The sequence below is a fragment of the Urocitellus parryii genome, chromosome 12, assembly GCF_045843805.1.
Source record: "Urocitellus parryii isolate mUroPar1 chromosome 12, mUroPar1.hap1, whole genome shotgun sequence".
NCBI lineage: Eukaryota > Metazoa > Chordata > Mammalia > Rodentia > Sciuridae > Urocitellus > Urocitellus parryii.
Window position 1 is genome coordinate 50,161,061 of NC_135542.1, and position 6,406 is coordinate 50,167,466.

The window sequence follows — 6,406 nt, forward strand, 5'->3', positions numbered from 1 at the left end:
GTCTAGAAGTTCTGGTTCCAGTGAAGGAAAGAGATATTTAAGAAAGTAAACATCCAAACAAATACATAATTACAAATTGCAATAAGTATCATGGTGGGGGGAGATCCTAAGAATCTCTAATATGGTGCAACATTGGAAAATTATCCAAATTATGATAATAATAATAATAACCATGGCAGAGAATGAAATAAGCAATTAGAAGCTCTAGGAAGAGAAAATGGCTGAGAAGGGAAGGAAATATAGAGGACAAGTACATGTTTGCACTGAACAATATTTACACAGCCCTGAGGATTTAACTGAATGTAAAATACCAGCCTGGGAATGACAGAGAGATGGTAGAAGGAGCAGAGAAAGTCAGTCGATGTCTAAAATGGATAAATCAAAACTGGCGGCCTTGGCACGTTATTTAGTAACCCTGAGTTCAACAAAAAGAGGAAAGGATGAGATCAGTCACCTCCCAGGAAGAGGACTGAGGAGGGGAAAGAGACCATCAGCAGAACTGGTGCTTTTCATCCATTCCACCTGTATTTCCTGAGCTGTTCTGTTGCCAGGCTCTATCCTAGGCACTAGGGACAGAGAAGTAAAAGAGCCAAAAAGTGGAGTTTATATTCTAGAAGGGGAGGAAATAAATAAGTAAAATCCACACTATGTTACAGGGTGGTAAGTCAATGGGAAAACAAATTAAAGAGAGAGAGAGAGAGAGAGAGAGAGAGAGAGAGAAGGATAGTGTCATTTTAGATAGCTGGACCAGAGATGGCATCACTGAGCAAGTGACATTTGAGTAAAGACATGAAAAAGGAGAGAGTCGTGTATGTATCTGGGACAAGAGCATTCCAAGCAGAGGAAACAGGAAGTGCAAAGGCCCTAAGGTAGGGGTGACCCCAGTGGATGGAGGAACAGCGAGATTTGTGTGGCTGTCAAGGGAGAGAGGTAGGAGATGAAGCTGGGGAAGCTTGGATAAGAGATCCATAATATTGTCTTGATTTATATTTAAGAAATAAGTCTGTTTCCAGGCACCATGGCTCATGCCTATAATCTCAGCAACTCAGAAGGATGAGGCAGGAGGATCACAGGTTCAAAGCCAGCCTCAGCAACTTAGAAAGACCCTAAGCAACTTAGGAAGACTCTGTCTCAAAATAAAAAATAAAAAGAGCTGGAGATGTGGCTCAGGGACAAGGCATCCCTGGGTTCACTTCAAAAAAAGTTATATTATTCATCTTGATCATTTCAAGATAGTAAACAATATCTTACTACTTAATTTATGTGCTCTTAAAAGGAAATATTGCTACTGACTGGAATGTAAAATGATATCATTTTGGCAAACAGTTTGGCAATTCTTCAAAAAGTTAAACGGCCTATGTCTATCATCCAGAGACTCGGGAGGCTGAGGCAAGAGAACTGTAAGTTTGAGGCCAGCCTGGGTGACTTAGATTCTGTCTCAAAATAAAAAATAAAAAGGGCTGGGGCTGTAGCTCAGTGGTCAAGTACCCCTGGGTTCAATCCCTAGTACTAAAAAAAGAAAGAAAAGAGATAACTCCACTGTGGAGCAGATGGGAAGAAGTCAGCTCAGGAGTGAGCACCCGACAGGAGGCTAAGCTAGACCCAGGGAGTCTTTTTGACAATGGAGAAAAGCTACCATAGATCCCAGGTTCACTTAGGAAGCAGAAGACAGAGCACCTGCTGCTAGGTGCAGAGAGGTCGGGAGTGTAGGTTTGAGGAATGGCCCCAGGTGTCGAGCTTGAACCTTCATGTGCTGTTTCCCCAGGTGGAAAAGTGTTCAGCTCTTGACCCGCGTGAGTCTTCTGGAACCTCTTGAGAAGCTGGAACTTCATGCACGACTGAAGAGCATGCAGAATGCTGGGGCTGCTGGCGTGAACAGCTTGGCAATTCCTCAAAAAGGGAGTTACCATAGGAGCCATCAGTTGTCCTCCCAAGGAGCAACCAAGAGGACTGAGAAAACGTTCACAGGAAAACGTGTACTTGGATGTTCACAGCAATGCTATTCATCGTAGCCAAAGAGCAGGAACAACTTGAATGAATGCAAAAAATACGGTATGCAATTAAATTTTATTCAGATACAAAAAGAATGAAATACTGATACATCCTACCACATAAATGAACTACAAGTCTATTCCCTAAATGAAAGAACAGACCCAGGCCAGGCGTGGTGGCACATACCTGTAATTCCAGCCACTTGGGAAGCTGAGATAAGAAGATTGCGAGTTCAAATCCAGCCTCAGCAACTTAGCGAGGCACTTGCAACTCAGTGAGAATCTGTCTCTGAATAAAAAAAAATTTAAAAAAAAAGGGCTGGGGATGTGGCTCAGTGGTTAAGCACCCCTGAGTTCAATCCGCAGTACCAAAAAACTAAAACAAAACAAACAAACAAAAAAAACAGACTCAAAGGCTACATAGTGTATGATTTCATTTATAGGAAATGACGGGAATCAGCAAATCCTAAAACAAAAAGCAGACTAGTGCTGGGCATGGTGGCTCATGTCTGTAATCCCAGCAGCTCAGGAGGCTGAGGCAGGAGGATCACACGTTCAAAGCCTGCCTCAGCAACTTAGTGAGGCCCTAAGCAACTCAGCGAGACACTGTCTCTAAATATTAAAAAGGGCTGGGGATGTGGCTCAGTGCTTAGGCAGCCCCAAGTTCAATCCCCAGTACCAAATAAAAAAATAAATAAATAAAGCAGACTAGTGCCATGGGCTAGGGACAAGGGAAATGAATGACCACTTTTTTTGTGTGTTCTGGGGTCATATAACGGTAATGTCTGCACAACCACGTGAATGAACTAAAAACCACTGAAATATACACTTCAAAATCTTGACAGGCAAAGTTTTTGATCGATGAATTCTATCTCAATAAATTTTAAAAAAAGGTGGTTGGCCATTTGAAACTGGAGGCACTGGGGACTTGACCATGGAGAGTCAGCATAGAGATGGCACTGACAACCCTGAGAAGGGAGAGTCCCACGCAGACAGCCCGCACAGCGAGAAAATCAGCAGAATCCCAAAGACTCTCAGGTTTAGAGCCTGGTGGCAGAAGAGGGTCACCTGTGGAGGTGGCAGAGGAGAGATCAGGAAGAACCGGAATTTGGAAGGGTGTCACCACGGGCCCCAGGAGTCCCTACCGACAGTGCTATTTCCAACATGAATCCCCCTGCACGGCTAGGGGATGTGTCCTCGAGGTGGAACTTCTGGGTCAGAGGGCAGGGGACTGTAATTCTGATAGATGCTGCATGTCCCCCCCCACCCCCGCTCACACCGCGTGAAAGTTCATCACAGACAAGATCCACCTCTGCCCTGGGTTGTAAGTGGGAGGACCCGGAAATTGCCACGTGGAGGAAAACCAGAGCTGGGCTCAGGGTCCTGGGCCAACGGGGCAGGGTGCCGGTTACTGGGCGTGACCTGGCTGAGCTGATGGACACAGCACATTCTTCCAGAGCAGAACCCCGGCGGGAGGCCATCCATGTCGTCGGAGCAGGCAGGTCCACGAGAGACCCTGGACGACAGCAGGAGAGAAGCAGTGGCGAGCAGAGGAAGGAAGAGCTCTCCTTCTAGAACCCAGGTGGCCACGAAGCGGCTGTGTGACCTTGGGTGAGTCCCTTCACCTGCCTGGTTCAGGCATCTCCTGAACTCAGGGTCTGGCCAGGCATTTCTCTCCTGCCCCCTCTGCTTTATAGCCCTGTGGTCCCCGGATAAGGAATCAAGTCTTTTTTAAATCGCAGCCACCGAAATCGAGACCCCTTTCCTGTGGGGGTTTCTCCATTCCCTGGAAGGAGCCGGGAGGTTGGGATTCCGAGACAGCTTTGACCAAAGCAGATCAGTTCAATTCAGTACGCATTTTCTGAGTGTCCTGGGTGCTAAGCCACCACCATCCTCTCTCCCTACCACCACCTTGTACCTCTGTGGTCTCTGTCAACACAGTCGCTCATCTCAAGCAAAAAGGAGCAGAAGGCAAAGTCTCAATGGGCCACAGGGATCTGTGGGTCTCACACACCTAAAAGGGTCCGCGCTACAACCCCACATAAGCACTCTGCTGCCACCAGGCCTTTGCACATCCTGTCCCCTCTACCTTATCCCCTCACTTCATTGAGGTCTCATCAGAGACAATTTCCCTGACTTGGGCTGGGGATGTAGCTCAGGTGGTAGAGTGCTTGCCTCGCATGCACAAGGCCCTGGGTTCAATGCCCAGCACCACCAAAAAATTCCCGGACTACTTTATAGAAGCAGCCCTCCCTGCCTATCACGAATCCTGCTTGGTTCTCGCGACCTTGGTCACCACCTCCACATTACCATCCTGCCACCACACCCTAACTAACTGAGGTTCACGATGACAGGGTGTCTTGCTGCCCCAGGTTAGCCAGCCTGGGACAAGCTCCCTGAGGGTAGGAACCCTGTCCTGGTCACTGAGGGTCCCAGGGAGAGCACTGGGAAGGGCCAAAGCACTCACAGAATGGTGGCTTCAGAGAGGTTGTGTTCTTCACACAGAGCCAGAAAGAGATTCTTTGGCCCATCATGAAGGTCCCCAGGGAGGTGGCTCTCTGCCCTCTAAGGAAACCTCTGCATTACTTGAAACCTCATTTACAGGGCTGGGGTGTGGCTCAAGCAGTAGCGCGCTCGCCTGGCATGCGTGCGGCCCGGGTTCGATCCTCAGCACCACATACCAACAAAGATGTTGTGTCCGCCGAGAACTAAAAAATAAATATTAAAAAAATTCATTCTCTCTCTCTCTCTCTCTCTCTCTCTCTCTCTCTCTCTCTCTCTCTCTCTCTCTCTCTCCTCTCTCACTCTCTCTTAAAAAAAAAAAAAAAGAAACCTCATTTACAACGTGGTCTGGTGGCTACCCTCTCTGACAGTAGGGCTGCCCTGCCCTCTGGTGGCCATTCTGCAAAGTGCATCACAGGAATGCTTGAAAAAAACTTGGGGGAAATTTTTTGATTTCTTTCTATAAGTTACTAAAACCCTTAAAGACACCTTGGAAAATATAACACACAGGGCTGGGGATGTGGCTCAGTGGTTAAATTCCCCTAGGTTCAATACCTGGTACCCCCCAAAAAAAGATATAACATACAGAAATAAAAAATAATATAATATTGATGCTACTTGAGTTTCCAATGTTTCATCCCCAGTTCATTCACTCAATGAAGTATTTACAGAGCACCAATGTGTCCCAAGCATCAGCCAGAATAAAAATAAAAATCATGGTGCTCCCATAGCTTATCTTCTGGCTGTAACCATTCTGCACTTTTCTTTTTTTAATATTTATATTTTAGTTATAGTTGGACATGATACCTTTATCTTACTTATTTATTTTTATGTGGTGCTGAGGATCGAACCCAGGGCCTCACATATGCTAGCTGAGTGCTCTACCACTGAGCCACAACCCCAGCCCCCATTCTGCACTTTTCTACCCCAAATCTTCACTCCATGTCATAGCCTATGTTGCCACACAACCTTCAGAAAATCAGTGCTGATGGCTACGCGACAGCTCATTGAATGAACGTCTTCAGGTTTTTGTCTAATGCTGCCTCTTACATGTGGCTTCTTCTGATCTGTAGAAGATTTTAGTCTCTTTGGAAAAGCAAGTTGAAGCTGGCTGAGTGGCCTCAATACACCACCATAGGACTTTTTAACTGTCTCCATGTCCTCGGTCCCTGAGGCCTGGAAGCTCCAGCCTGAAAGTCCGGACACCAACATGCCCTGGGTGTACTCAGCAACCACCACCTGCCGGGGTACCATTTAGGGGCTGGGGGTAGAGCAGTGAAAAAGACAGGCAGAGCCCTGCGCCTTCCTGGGATAACGTCAGTGTGAAATACAGTCACAAAAATAATTCTCATGACATGCTCATGTATGAGCTGAGCCTGGTGGCACATGCCTGGAGTCCCAGTCACTGGGGGGGCTGAGGCAGGAGAATCACCTGGGCCCAAGTGTTCAAGGCTAGTCTGGTCAATACCGTGAAACCCCACCTCAAAAACAAAAACACAATCATGCATCGAAGTATGGAACAGGAGCCCCAACTGAAGCCAAGGGACCACCTCCCTGAGGGAGGCTGGCTCTTCTTTTGCAGGGGGCAGTACTGGGGATTGATCCCAGGGCTGCACTACCATGAGCTACATTCTAGCCCCATTTATTTTTTATTTTGAGACAGGGTCATGCTAAACTGCTGAAGCTGGCTGGAACTTGTGATCCTCCTGCCTCAGTCTCCCAGGCAGCTGGGATTACAGGTGTGCACCCCTACACCCAGCCCTGGGATGTCTCCTTTAAGCTAAGAACTAGAGGATGCATCCTCAGGCCTGGTGGTGAGAGTGTGGGCACCTGGAGCACCAACAGTGCAGGAAGAGGGAGGAGGACACAGATCACACAAGTCCCTGGGAAGTGCGGGGCGTTCCCCAGTGCAA

At 47.4% G+C, this 6,406-nt stretch overlaps 1 non-coding gene across 1 annotated transcript; it reads left to right on the plus strand.

The window, feature by feature from the left end:
• Positions 1 to 4,135: 4,135 nt before the first annotated feature.
• On the plus strand, positions 4,136 to 4,208 carry Trnaa-cgc (transfer RNA alanine (anticodon CGC)). The gene has a single exon. It is a non-coding gene; the product is annotated as a tRNA-Ala (tRNA).
• The last annotated feature ends 2,198 nt before the right edge of the window (positions 4,209 to 6,406 follow it).